The sequence below is a fragment of the Equus przewalskii genome, chromosome 23, assembly GCF_037783145.1.
Source record: "Equus przewalskii isolate Varuska chromosome 23, EquPr2, whole genome shotgun sequence".
Classification (NCBI taxonomy): Eukaryota; Metazoa; Chordata; class Mammalia; order Perissodactyla; family Equidae; genus Equus; species Equus przewalskii.
The window spans coordinates 7,889,420-7,902,335 of NC_091853.1; the positions used below are offsets into that span (position 1 = coordinate 7,889,420).

Below are 12,916 nucleotides of genomic sequence, written 5' to 3' on the forward strand. Positions count from 1 at the left end.
TTTTAAGTGGTTGAAATAATTAAGTTCTAGTCTCTTAGCAAGTTTGACGATTGTAGTGCAATATTGTTGTCTATGTTCACTATACTGCACATTAGATCTTGGAGCTATTTACTACTCATTGCAAGTTTATGCTTTTGAACAACATCTGTCCTAATACAAATATTTCTGAAGGCATTCTTCACCACAGATAAGAAACTGTCTTGTTAGTGAAGAAACAGTAATAATAGCAAGTGACATCCCAGCATATCTCTTTATAATTTATAAATGTCATTTTATATACCTTACCTCATTTAATCCTCACAATATTGGAATAGGTTATAAAAGATATAATTATCCCTATTTTTATACTTGAGAGGCCAGAAGAAGAGAAGTCAGTAGAGATGATAGGGAATGGATGGCCACTCATTCATTTATCCATCCATTCATTCAATAACCACTAATGAATAATTATGTGTGCCAAACTCTGGGAGGATATAGCAATAAACCAAATCTTTACAAAACCTATAGCTTAATGAAAGTAACTGACAGTTAAAGAGATAATAACAATAAAACAAGATAAATGTTGGGATATGAATCTCTGAAATCAAAGAGCAGAGAACCTACTTTAAAGGTTGACAGGCCTCCTCAAGGAATTTATATTTCAGCTGAGATAGAAGGGATGAGTAAGGAGTTAGTCAGCTAAAGCAGAAGTGGGAAGGAGTACTCCTGGGGGACAGAACATCATGTCCCAAGGACCGGAGTTGAGTGAAGACAAATAGTACTCATCAAGAAACCAAAAGAAGTTTGGCATGATGAGTGTAAAATGCAAGATGGAAAAGTCAAGAGATGAAGCTGGAGAGTTAGACTAAGGACCAAAATCATATAGAACCTTGTAATTTATTTTAAGGGCAATGGCAAGACTAAAATTAAGGTAGCATAAAAAAAGCTAGGACAGTAGACTATCTTGGAGGTAAAGGACCAGGGAGAGTTTCAGGAATATAGTCAATCACATTAATCTTATAAAGAAGTCAAAGAATAAGAGAATTGAGAATAAGCCATTTGAGATGTCATGGATGACCTTAACATTTTCACTTTGATGATGGAGGTGGAATACAAGCTCCACATATGATTGAAAGACCAGGAAGTAGAAGCAAAGGGTGTGTAGATTCTGGTTTGAAAAGCTCAATTCCTCTATTGCTAGAGTCTAGGTACCAGGATCAAAGAAAGTTTTTTCAAGATAAAGACATTTAAACGTGTTTGAAAGCACAGGAGAAAGGTTGGGTATAAAGGTAGAAATTAAAGATATCTTGAAGTCATTAAACACTAAAGATGAGGTAATGCACATCATAGTGGCTATAGTTAATAATACTGTATTGCATATTTGAAAGTTGCTAAGAGAGTAGATCTTAAAAGTTCTCATCATAAGAAAAAATTTTTTAGCTGTGTCTGGTGAAAGATATTAATTAGACTTGTTGTGATCATTGTTCCACTATACATACAAATATTGAATCATTATGTGGTACACCTGAAACTAATATAATGTTATATGTCAATTATATCTCAATTAAAAAAAGGTTAAGGAAGTGGAATACATGGGAAGAGTTATAATGAAATGCCCAGGTGAGCAAGAAGGCTCAGAAAAAGAGCTGTGTGCATATTTTTAAAGCCCAAGTACCAAAGCCAATCCTACTCATTGCCCTCTCCCTGGCTACTTGCTTACTGGCTATCTATAATAATACTCCTGAGAAGCTTTGTCTTTTTATCACTTGGTCTATCTATAGTGGGACACTTTCATGTTGGACCCAATTCATTTATCTTGATCTCTGAGATGATGTTAAGGTGATATTAAGAATTGCTAAGTCTTGGCGTATGGAAAGACAACATAGAAAATAAATTCTGACAAATAAATATAGGCCTCTCCATCCTGTGAAAAGGGGAAGTGCTCATGTGCAATAAATGGGTGTGGAAAGGTCTTCAGAATTTGAAATGAGATGAGTCAGGCTCTTTTCTTTCATCATTGCAATAACCAAAATGGAAAGTTCTCAGATCATCATCTTCCGTAGGGCATTATCAATCTTTCATCAAAAAGTAGAGACCTCTCACAAGCATTGGCAAGGAAAATAAACCATGTAATACTTCTTCCCCATGCCACCAATCCAATAACAGTAACAAAAAATGCCAACAATGGAGCTTTTCTTAGACATTTCAAGGGATTATGGAGTCAGATACCCTGGAAGATCCCATCTCAAAGTATTTCAAGACCTCTTACGTCTATAAGTGCAGATTCTTCTAGTCCTGCAGCGGAAAAGTAGAGGACAAACCTACATCTTATACAAGCCATAGGCAAAGGATATTGGAAAGAAAATTGATCTATTTGCACATGCCGCAAATCTGGGTAGTGGAACTTATCCAGAAGACTCATTCAGTATTCTAAATATCCTCAACATACTCAAGCAGTGGGCCAAGATCAACAGAGTGAAGTTTAACTGGCACAAATATTAATTCCTGAATCTAGGGTAAATACCATGTGCGCGCATGAACAAAATAGAGGTGACCTGAGAAAAAGATCTGGGTGTTTTGGTTGATCTCGAGTTTAAGACGAGCCAGCATAGCTACTAACAACGTCCACTGCTACTTTAGGCATACTAAAGAAGAATAGTGTTTTCCTTGAGAGAGCAAATTATCTCCCTTTTATACAGATTTATACAGATCAGCCCCATTCCAAAGTGCTTTATTCCAGTTTAAGTATAACCACAACAGGACTGCAGGCAGGGGCAGGACAGCTATTATCATATTTACATACCAATTTATAATATGCAAGTCTGACACACTCTCTGATATTGATGTTGACCCCCATAATCATCCTATGAGATAAATGCTATTATATCCATTTTTATAGATGGTAATGCTGAAATTAAGTGCCTTCACCAAGATAGCATGGTTAACAAGTGGCAGAGCCAGGTCATTGAGTCCTAGACCTCCATTCTTTCATCTGCACCATCCTATAATGACTGTGATGTTTGGCCTAGGGAGAGAAGATTTAGTGGTTCTTGTTAACACTCTTCAAAAATTGGAAAGATCATTATATGGGAAAGGGGTTAGACTTACTCTGGAACGAGATAGTGGATAGATGTTAAGAGAAAGGGATATCAGCAAAGATGGGAAGACTGTCACTGAAGTAGTAGAAAGCTGAAGAAGGAGAATATAAGACAAAGCCAATATAACTAAGGGGGTCAATCAGAAGACTAAACTGTATTCCCTAATAGATCTTTGATTTTTTAAATAGCTTCAGACAAAGTTCGTGAACATGAGTTTCTGCAAATTTTTCCTTTACTCTCATTTTTTTTCTATGAAGTGTTCTTTATTTTCATTATGAAAGCAGAAGTGGAAAAATGAGAGGGAGGATAGGTTAACAATAACTCTGGAAAAGGAACCACTGATAGTTCCATCTGCATAAAACTTTAAGATTGTATCAGCAAAACCTTTTATGGAACACACCAATTATTCCCACCCCATGTGAATGAAGACAGGGAGTAAAGGATGAGAGGCCAATCTTTTTTCAAGGTAATGTCTGTTTCTAGCAGTGCTGTACCCTTCCACATGCTAAAAATTCATTCTAATCCTTCAAAGTACTATATAAAATACCAAATCAGTGTTTACTCTCTCTACCTAATCCCAGTAATAGAGGATGTCAAGACATAGTAGAAAAAGCACTGACCTAGCAGTCAGAAACTGCTTCTAATTCCAGTTCTTTTAGGTACTACCCCTTGACTGGCCTTGGGCAAGCTTGCGCTCACATTTATCTTACGCAATGGGGCTCTGTGACACCTCATATAGAATTTATGAGTGTATACTGTGTAACATGGATTAAGAGTACGTGCTTTAGTATCAGACAAACCTGGTTGTAAGCAGTTCCCTGCTACTTAGATGTCTTCCCTTCAGCACTTTACTGAATTCCTCCAGCTTCAGTCCTTCATATGCTAGTTAAAGTTATGAGTATGAAAACACATATGAGATTATCATGTAAATCCAATGAAAGGAGTCATTGGTCATAATCCCTATATTTTGGAGAAGGCATATTTCAAAAACTTTGAACAAAGTTAGACAGAATTCAATGAAGTACAATTGGAAGAGGGACAGCGAGCAGATCAAGAAAGATGGGAAACTGTCAGAAAGAAATTCCTGACACTACAATAGCATATCACCCAGATGAGTAAGTAAAGAAGGGTGTATAGAAGGATATATGTGGCTACAGAGACAGATTTTCTGATGGGCTCACACCCAGCAGTGTAGAAACAAAAACTGGGAGATGGGGCACACAACCAAGACAATTTCAAAACAGTGGCACAAACCTCCCAGAATAGAACCAGGAAAGCTATAGCCCGAAATGAACAAGGTATGTCAAAAAAGAAATTCTGAAGCAAGAAAATGATTGCTTTACTTGTGCTTTTGTTTCTTACCTGTTTGTTTAAAGAAGACTAACAAGGAAAGGATAAGAGCCTGATTCCTTGGGCATAATAGTGTCACATTAACTTTTATGACAGAGAAACTTGAGTTTCTCAGGAACTGTTTTGCTTTCTGCCACTTTCTGTCTGTAATATTAGTGAACACCTGCTACGTGCTGAGCCTTTTTTAATGAGGAGATATAATCTCTTCTGGCAAGAGGTTGATAGTCCAGGAAGAAGATAGGCATGCAAATAAATGAGTATAAAATATATAATAAAATATACTAAAATAATTACAGTAATAGAGGTGAGTACAAAACCCAGGGAAAATATAACTTAAAAAAATACCCAAATCTGCATGGGGAGTCTAGAAGAGGATTCACAGAAAGAATAGCATTTAGACTGAGACATCTGTCAATGAAATGCTGTACAAACTGGAAAGGGCAACACAGATAAAAGAAAAGAATATGCTAGAACTTCCTGTCATTTTGAATGAGTTTGGCTCTGTTGACTCTGGTGAATTCTTTCAATTTGCTAAAAAAATTTGCTAAGATTTCATAATGCCCGGGAAAATTTTGAAGACAGTAGAGAACCAGAGAAATTTCAGACGACTAAAAATTGGTAAAAATTATTTAGATTTTCAATTTTAAGAGGAAAGATTCAATGAAAGACAGCATGGCTTGTTTGAAAGCAAGGGCTCTGGATTTAGGCTGCCAAGATAGAATTCTGGCTTTACTCCTTACTATTGGGTGACATTAACCAAGTTACCGAGCATCTCTGTTCTTCAGTTTCCTCATCTGTAGAATGGGAGAATAAGAAGATACATTCAAAGAAGTTGTAGTGAGGATTACACAGAAGGTGCTTAGAAGAGTACCTAGCACATGGTAAGATCTCAATAACTAAGAGCTGTTTTATAATTCTACAAACTACACGCCAAAGTGGTTGGCCTCAAACACGCAAAAGATTCCAAAATAGAAGGTTTAAAAGACTCTTAAAACAGAAAAGGAAGTGGTGATATTTTAGGACCTGGGTGGGTTCACTAATAACAAATCATTTCGAACCCCCACGCATTTCCTGTTTGGGCATATGTGTTTTGCTGGCATGGGAAAGGGACTTTGTAGACCTAGCACATATGGATTTTACCAAACAATTTTGCCATCCTTGTAAAAAAGATGGAGAAATACATACAGGTGTACTCGTTGATGTTCTGAGTAGTCACGTCCCTAAGAGTCACTTAAAGGATCTTGCCAAGTACTCAGGAAAGGAATGTACACAGAAGGCTTTGGTAATACACACAGACCAGGAACTTCGCCAGACATGAGAGAAACAAAGTAAAATCATATTCCTATTCTCAAGGTGGTTATAGCAGTTTAGGGAAAAAAGATTTTTATACAAATACTTACTGTAATAACATATACATTTCCAGTACATAGGACAGAGTCGTCAGTTCTGCTTAGGTGATTGTGGAAGGCAAAGAGATCACAGCAAGGAAGCTACCTGGACTAGTTTCGAAGGCTGGTTTCTTGACTTCGTTAAAAGATTTTGAAAGACACCTTCTTATGTTTTTTAAACTACAGAAACTTCAAAATGCATCTGATTATATTAATGGAAATAATTCTATCCATTTATTGCTAAAACAAAACTATCCAAAATATTGAAATGAGTGTTTTAGCTATAACTAAAACCATCATTGTTACAACCATGTCTTATTGTTCAAGATCCACGTTTTCTTACTATCGCTCCTGCGGCAGTGCCTACCCTCCTCTCTACTGCTCCTGCCACTGCAGACCACTCACAGCCTGGACTAACCCAATAGACTCTTAGCTGGTCTTGCTCTGCCTCTCCCATCCATCTTTTACCATGCCACCTGAGCTGCCTTCTCTGAAACATGTCCCTTCAAGCCATACACTTCTAAAATAAAATACAAAAAGCCCAATAGTAAAAGCAGAGATTTCTCGCAGCAGCACAATAGCTGCTTGAGATTTGGCCACCTTTTTGTCCAGCGTCAGTTCCCATCTCCTATCTTCACACATGGCCTTCACCAGGCCATGAGATCACATGTGCTTTCCTCCACACTTCCGTGCCTTTGCTCACACTTCATCCTCTGCCTGGAGGCCTGCCTCCTACTCTTTCATCACACACAAATTCAAATACTTCCCCCTTTTCTCATTTGGCTAGAATTTGTTACTCCTTGATTGTAGCCCTATGCTTATCATAGCACTTGCTTCAGTCTTTACCGTATTGGATGATCTAGCAGAAAAAGAATTGGGCTGGGATTTGGACAATCCAGATATCAATTCCTACATCACTTCTTAAACTCACTGTGTCTCAGTTTCCCCATTTGTCAATAAGAGGTTTGGGATTAATTATCCTTGTATGAGATACCTTTCAACTCTATAATTCTGTGATTTGAATCCATCTCTCTCTCTTACCAAAGGTAGCTTCCTAAATCACAATGTCTGTCTTCCCATTGTCTGTACCACCTAGGTGCACTTTGTACCTAGGAAAACTTTTACAAATATTTGTGGAGTAAATGAATGAATGAATGATTAGACATTTTCTTTCTTCCTTTTTTTCTTTGAGGAAGATTAGCCTTGAGCTAGCATCCGTCACCAAACCTCCTCTTTTTGCTGAGGAAGATTGACACTGAGCTGCCATCTGTGCCCACCGTCCTCTATTTCATATGTGGCATGCCTGCCACAGCATGGCTTGATAAGCAGGGCATAGGTCCACGCCAGGGATCCGAACCGGCAATCCCTGGGCCACTGAAGCAGAGCATACAAACTTAACCACTATGCCACTGGGCCAGCCTCCCTACATATTTTCTTTATATAAAATAAATTGAGACATCATTATGTTTGTAACTTAAATAAAGTATATTCTCCATTTCACTGTTTCTAGAGAACACCTAAGAAAAGGCAACTACTAAGCACAAGCCATAGACATTGAATCTTCTCAGCATTCATCATTCCAAACACCATGCAACATCAGTATGCAAATATATAAAGTGTGAAAAGGCTGAATGTGTACTTGCTTTCCAGGAGGAACTCTCTGAAGCTAAAAAACACCCCAGAAATTTAAAACAGAGAAAAGGCTACCTAACAGAGTTAGTTGTAAACTAATAACATAAAAATAATTGGCATCTATTGAACTTTCTATTGCCAGACACTGAGCTGAGCTTTTTCTATACATTCTTTTATTTTAATCCTTAAACTATCTTAGGCAGTAGAAATAATTTTCCTTACTTCCCAAATGAGAACACCTAGCCTCAAAGAAGTTACACAAATTTCTCAAGCTCACACAAAGCGTAAGCAGCAGAGTCAGGATTTAAGTTCAGGCCTATCTAAATCTAGACCAGCCTCCTAACCATAGCACTCAATTGCCTCCCATGAAATGATACAGACTAGAAAATAGCAGAGGTTTTTAAATATCTTGAAAAGATATCTTAGAGAATTGATGGACCTCATTTTGTTGAAAGAAAAGAGACCCATTTATACTAACTCAAGGAGAAAGAGTGGTTTGTTGAAATGATTCACAAGGCCTGGAACAGGAACTGAAATTATGTCAGCACCATCTCTGGGAATTGACTGTTTTCAATATTTTCTTTCCATCAAGGTGCATCGTCTCTCCCTCCCTCTCTCCTGTTCATATGGCAATACCTGCTTTTTCTCTTACATCAGCTTTATTCTTCCTGCCTGTCAACAGCTCCATGGCATTGTTTAAATTCTTCTCCACTGCAAATGGTACTTTATCCCCCTATATTCTAGATAAATTCCTAAGAAAGGGAATTGGATTTGCCCAGCTCATTGTATTGTCCAAGGCTGGCTCACACTATGTGTCTTGATCACTCTGCTAGGAAGAAGTTGCCCTGACCAGCCGGGATTAATCCCTAGTCTGCTTGCCAGGTAGATGCCTCTTTCTCTCCCTTAGTTCTGAGATTACCCTGAGATGACTCTCTACCACTCCTCAACGTTTTTCTTCACAACCAAGATTCTACAAAGAGTAGTATAACTTGTCTCACTTTCCGTATACTCCTCATCTGGCAACTATACTTCCCACTTGTTCCTCATTCCTTGAAATCTGTATTCTTCTCCCGTTATATCACTGAAAATGATCTTGCTAATGTCACCAACACTTATCTACCAGCAAAATCCAATGAGCAATTTTCAATTCTTATAGTATTTGACTTCTTGGAGCCTCTAACATTGTTGTCCACTCCCTCATTCTTAATCTCTCTCAGCCTATTGCTGTGGACCCACTTGCTTCCAGTTGATCTCATTGTCTCTGACTGCCACTCTCTAGGATTCCTTTCCTATGCCTGTCTTCAAATGTTGGTGCTTGTTAGGTCTCAGTTGTTTTCTCCCTTTTCACTCTAAACCATTTCTATAGTGATTTCATGCACTCCAGTAACTTCACCCTAAAGGCTGTTGACTTTCAAATATTCGTTCCGTCACATGCAACTCCTCCTGAATTCCGACTGCATCCTACTAATGCCCACTTGAACATTTTACAAACATCTCAAACCATACATTTATAAAAATTAAATGATTGTCTCAACCACCCCAAATGTTCTCTACTTTTTCCTGCTATATCCCCTACGTGAAAACACCACCATCCTCCTCAGCAAGTCCAAGAAGGTCCTTCCTTTTCTTCATCCCTCACCTTAAATCAATCACTTTATTTGTTAAGACTCTGATTTCAATGAAAAGAAACCAACTTAAGCTAACTGAGGGAGGGGGGAGGGAATTTTTCATAAAGGGACAGTGATTTTCATAGAATCCAAGGACAAGAACACAGCAGGGTCTTATGGGTTGAGAACAGTTCAGTTCCTATCTTTCATTTATGCTTCTCTCTAAATATCTCTTTCATTCTTCTGTCTCAGCCAGATTGACTTTCTCTGATTCTTAATCCACTTTACAGGAGGAATATGAGCTACCCCATAGCTCCCAAATTTTTATCTTCTCCAGTCACCCTGGGTAGTTAATCCTGAACAAGTCAATTCTGGCGAAGAGAATGGACTAACATGGTGAATATGAAGCTGCTGAAACACGCTCTGTGGATAAGGAAGTCTGACAAGGAAATCATTTTGAGCTTGGCAGAAACCCAAATGGTATCTACCACAATCACTAAAGACCAATGATTTTTTGTCATAAATTTTTCTCTCGATCTATTCCCTATCCCCATCACCAAGCCATTGTACTTGTTCAGGTTCTCCTTCACCTCTTTTGTGGACTAATTTGCTCCCATTAAAGTAAGTATCATACATGAACTCTTCTGATTATTTGTTTACATACCTGTTTCTTTGCTAAACTTTAAAGTGCCTGAAGACAAGCATTATATCTTTTCATTTTTGTATCCCCACTGGTACTTAGCATAATATCTAAGATATAATTGTCCCCAGGAAATATTTGTTCAATGAATAAAAGATGTATTTGGTATCTGAAGCCTTTGTTTGTTCATTCCTAATCACCTTGGCTTGGATTCCATGCCCGCCAATAACTTTCTGGTTATAATTTGAACACCCATATAATGTTCCTTCACAGAGAGAATGTACTGATCAATAAACTTCCACCTTAGTTTATTTCTCACTCTCTTTTGAATTTGATTATGCAGTCCCTGAGAGTTTTATAAACTCTAAGACTTTGATAAAATTCAGTTTCTGATCTATAAACCTGAAGACTGAATTTCAGACATGGTAATTTCACCACTCTGAAATAACCACTCTGAAAAGCCTTGTTGAAAAAGCAACTCACCACCTGAGATAGCATCTGTCAACATCTGTGCTCAGAAACCACAGTTCGTGTTTCCAAAAATATTCATTTGGAGTAATTAATAACAGATTCAAGGTTCTAGAGACATATATTGCCTTTGCAGAGGGAAAGCATTCCAAATAATCTCACATATTACTGAACTCTTTATTGATCTGTAGAAATAGATGAGGAAAAAAATTCCCATAGAGTTATGGCTTCAAGTTCATGAAAGATCAGTTTTCCTGACTGTTTTTGCCATAAAGAATGATAAGCAACACAATAAATATCGTTCTAAGAATCATTTCGAGAAGATGCACATGGCTGTTTCTAATAAACATATTCAATAAAAGTCAACGGCACAAGCTTAACTTACAATTTGGTGAAAACGTTGCTGTGGTAAAGCAAGCTAATGTGTTCTGGGATGATGCTTCTGGTGAAATGAGTATAATGAAATGATGACTGTCATGATGATGATGGTGGTATGGGTACGGTGGTGATAGCAGCCACCTTTTCTTGAGCACTTGTCATTTAGGTACTTAGAATTTTCCATCCATTACTCAGAGTTTTAAAAAACCTAGAGGAACAGAAGTGAATACGCGAATCTGGGAGGTTGTTTGCAACATATGTATCCTATGTCTTGCTGGTCATTACAACCAAGAATCACTGTCCTTTTTTTTCATTCATTTCAACATTTGTTGAGCTCTTTCAATATTCCAAACACTATTTTAGGTACTAATGATAAAGTATTGAATAAATAAAATGTTTATTTATCTTTGGGCTTATCTTGGGAAGGAAAGAGAATAAGAGAGATGTTAAATAAATATCTCAACTTGAGAAATGACAAAGTTCAAAAACTTAGGAATAAATCCAAATCTTTAATAAAAATAAAATCAATGGCAGCCACCATTTTAGTGTCTCCTATGTATCAGGAACTTTACATACATGAGTCGGTATTTTAAACCTATTTTACATTTATTCCTTGATTCGACAAATAGTTATTAAGCTCCAACTATGGATCAGGCATTGGATAGTAAACAAAACAACAGTAAATAGTATTGGATAGTAAACAAAACAAGAAATTAAGTCTCAGAGAGAGCAAGTAATTTGTCCAAGACCCAAATAAGTAGTAAATGGCAAAACTGAGATTTGAAAATGAGTTTGTCTGACTACAAAAGTAGAAGCAGAGAAACTGGTTACGAAGTGATTGAAATAATCCTGGTGACACAGATAAGTGAGAACAAAAAAGAGATCAGATTCTCTTTGAGGGTAAAGAAAATATGATTTCCTAACAGATAAGATGGGTAAAAGACAGGAGTCAAGAATGACTCCACAACTCAGAGGTTTTTGGCCCAAACAACACAAGTGAAACGAAGGGGGCTTCAAGAAAAGCTGATTTGGGGAAACATTAAGAGATTCATTTTGGACATGTTGAATTTGAGGTGTCCATTATACCTCCAGTGTGAAATTGTTGAGTAGCAGTTGGATTTACAAGTCTGAAGCAAAGAAAAACAAGTTGGGCTAGAGATAAATATTTGAAAGTTGACAGCAAACAGGTAGATAATGTGATATTGATTGTGGCAAGGCTCATAGGCCTTAGATTGCCGATGTTAAAGTGCCAATGTTGCTATTAGGTTATGAAAAGTGAAGAGCCTGACCTTCGTTCAGACCCAAATAGAGGATAGAAGGCCATTTGCTTTTGTGATGAGAGATGGATTATGGTAAATCTCGTGGGTGCCATCAATGTTGGTTTTGCTTTCTTGATTTTTTTGGTTTTGTTTTACTGATTTTTTTTTAAATTTGTTTAGAAGCTTTGACTCATTTTAAATACTTGGAGAAATACTCAGCTGAAATTCAAAGTTGCATGCCATAAAGCAGTGGTTCTTAAACTGTAGGGTGCATAAGAATAACGTATGGATCAGAGTTTGTGAAAAATTTGATTGCTAGGCCTCACTCCTAGAAATGTTTATTCAGTAGACTGTGAATGGGGCCTAGGAATCACCTTTTTTTTCAAACATGCTGGGTGAATCCAATGTAAATTCCACCGACCTCACTTTGAAAAACTCTGCCACTGATCATTGAATAAATTGTTTTGCCTTAGGATATTGTAAAGAGGTTGCTTCTTGGTGTATCTTCCTAGGGAAGACTTAAAACAAATAGGATTTTGTCCTGTTTTAGTGATGCAAGGTAGCTTATTGGCCATTTTCCTTTAGCACAAGTGAATTTATAAGGTTCTTTTTCTTAAATACGTTAAGAATATTCTAAGAACAGATTTTGATGGGGAAAAAGGAGAGCACTTGAGAATAGTAGGTGATGGGAGGGGAGACTGAAGGCTTTGTCCACTGGACTCTGTTATCCAGAATACATATGATAATGCTAAGTTCATGTGAACACTCAAATAAATTTATGATTCCTTTATTTGTTCACTCAATAGATAATTAGGACTATGAGCCAAGCATCATGTCAGACCCTGGACTCTTGGTCATCACATTCCCCTCAGAAACTAATCCATCAGATAGGAGGTATAACCCAAAGGCAGGGAGGGAAGATGAAGAGTTTCTCTAGATGTCTTCCATTCCAAGAAACTTAAACTCACCAGTTCACTTCAGTCCAGCTCAGACTCCGCGCATTGAGGCCCCATGTGAAGAACATGCCACCCCTGTGTTGTCCCTGGACAACACCAAAGCTGGGTGGAAACAATCTCTCCAGACACTGAAATCAGAGATTCCCTCTCTGATTATGCAA

General features: G+C 37.5%; 1 long non-coding RNA gene across 1 annotated transcript in view; it reads left to right on the forward strand.

Annotated features, from left to right (window-relative positions):
• LOC103544199 (uncharacterized) overlaps window positions 1-9,862 on the forward strand; it is a 275,975-nt gene extending 266,113 nt beyond the window's left edge. The window contains exons 7-8 of the long non-coding RNA XR_011531947.1: window positions 5,213-5,308; window positions 9,345-9,862. This is a non-coding gene — a long non-coding RNA (uncharacterized lncRNA). The remainder of the gene's footprint in view (window positions 1-5,212; window positions 5,309-9,344) is intronic.
• The last annotated feature ends 3,054 nt before the right edge of the window (window positions 9,863-12,916 follow it).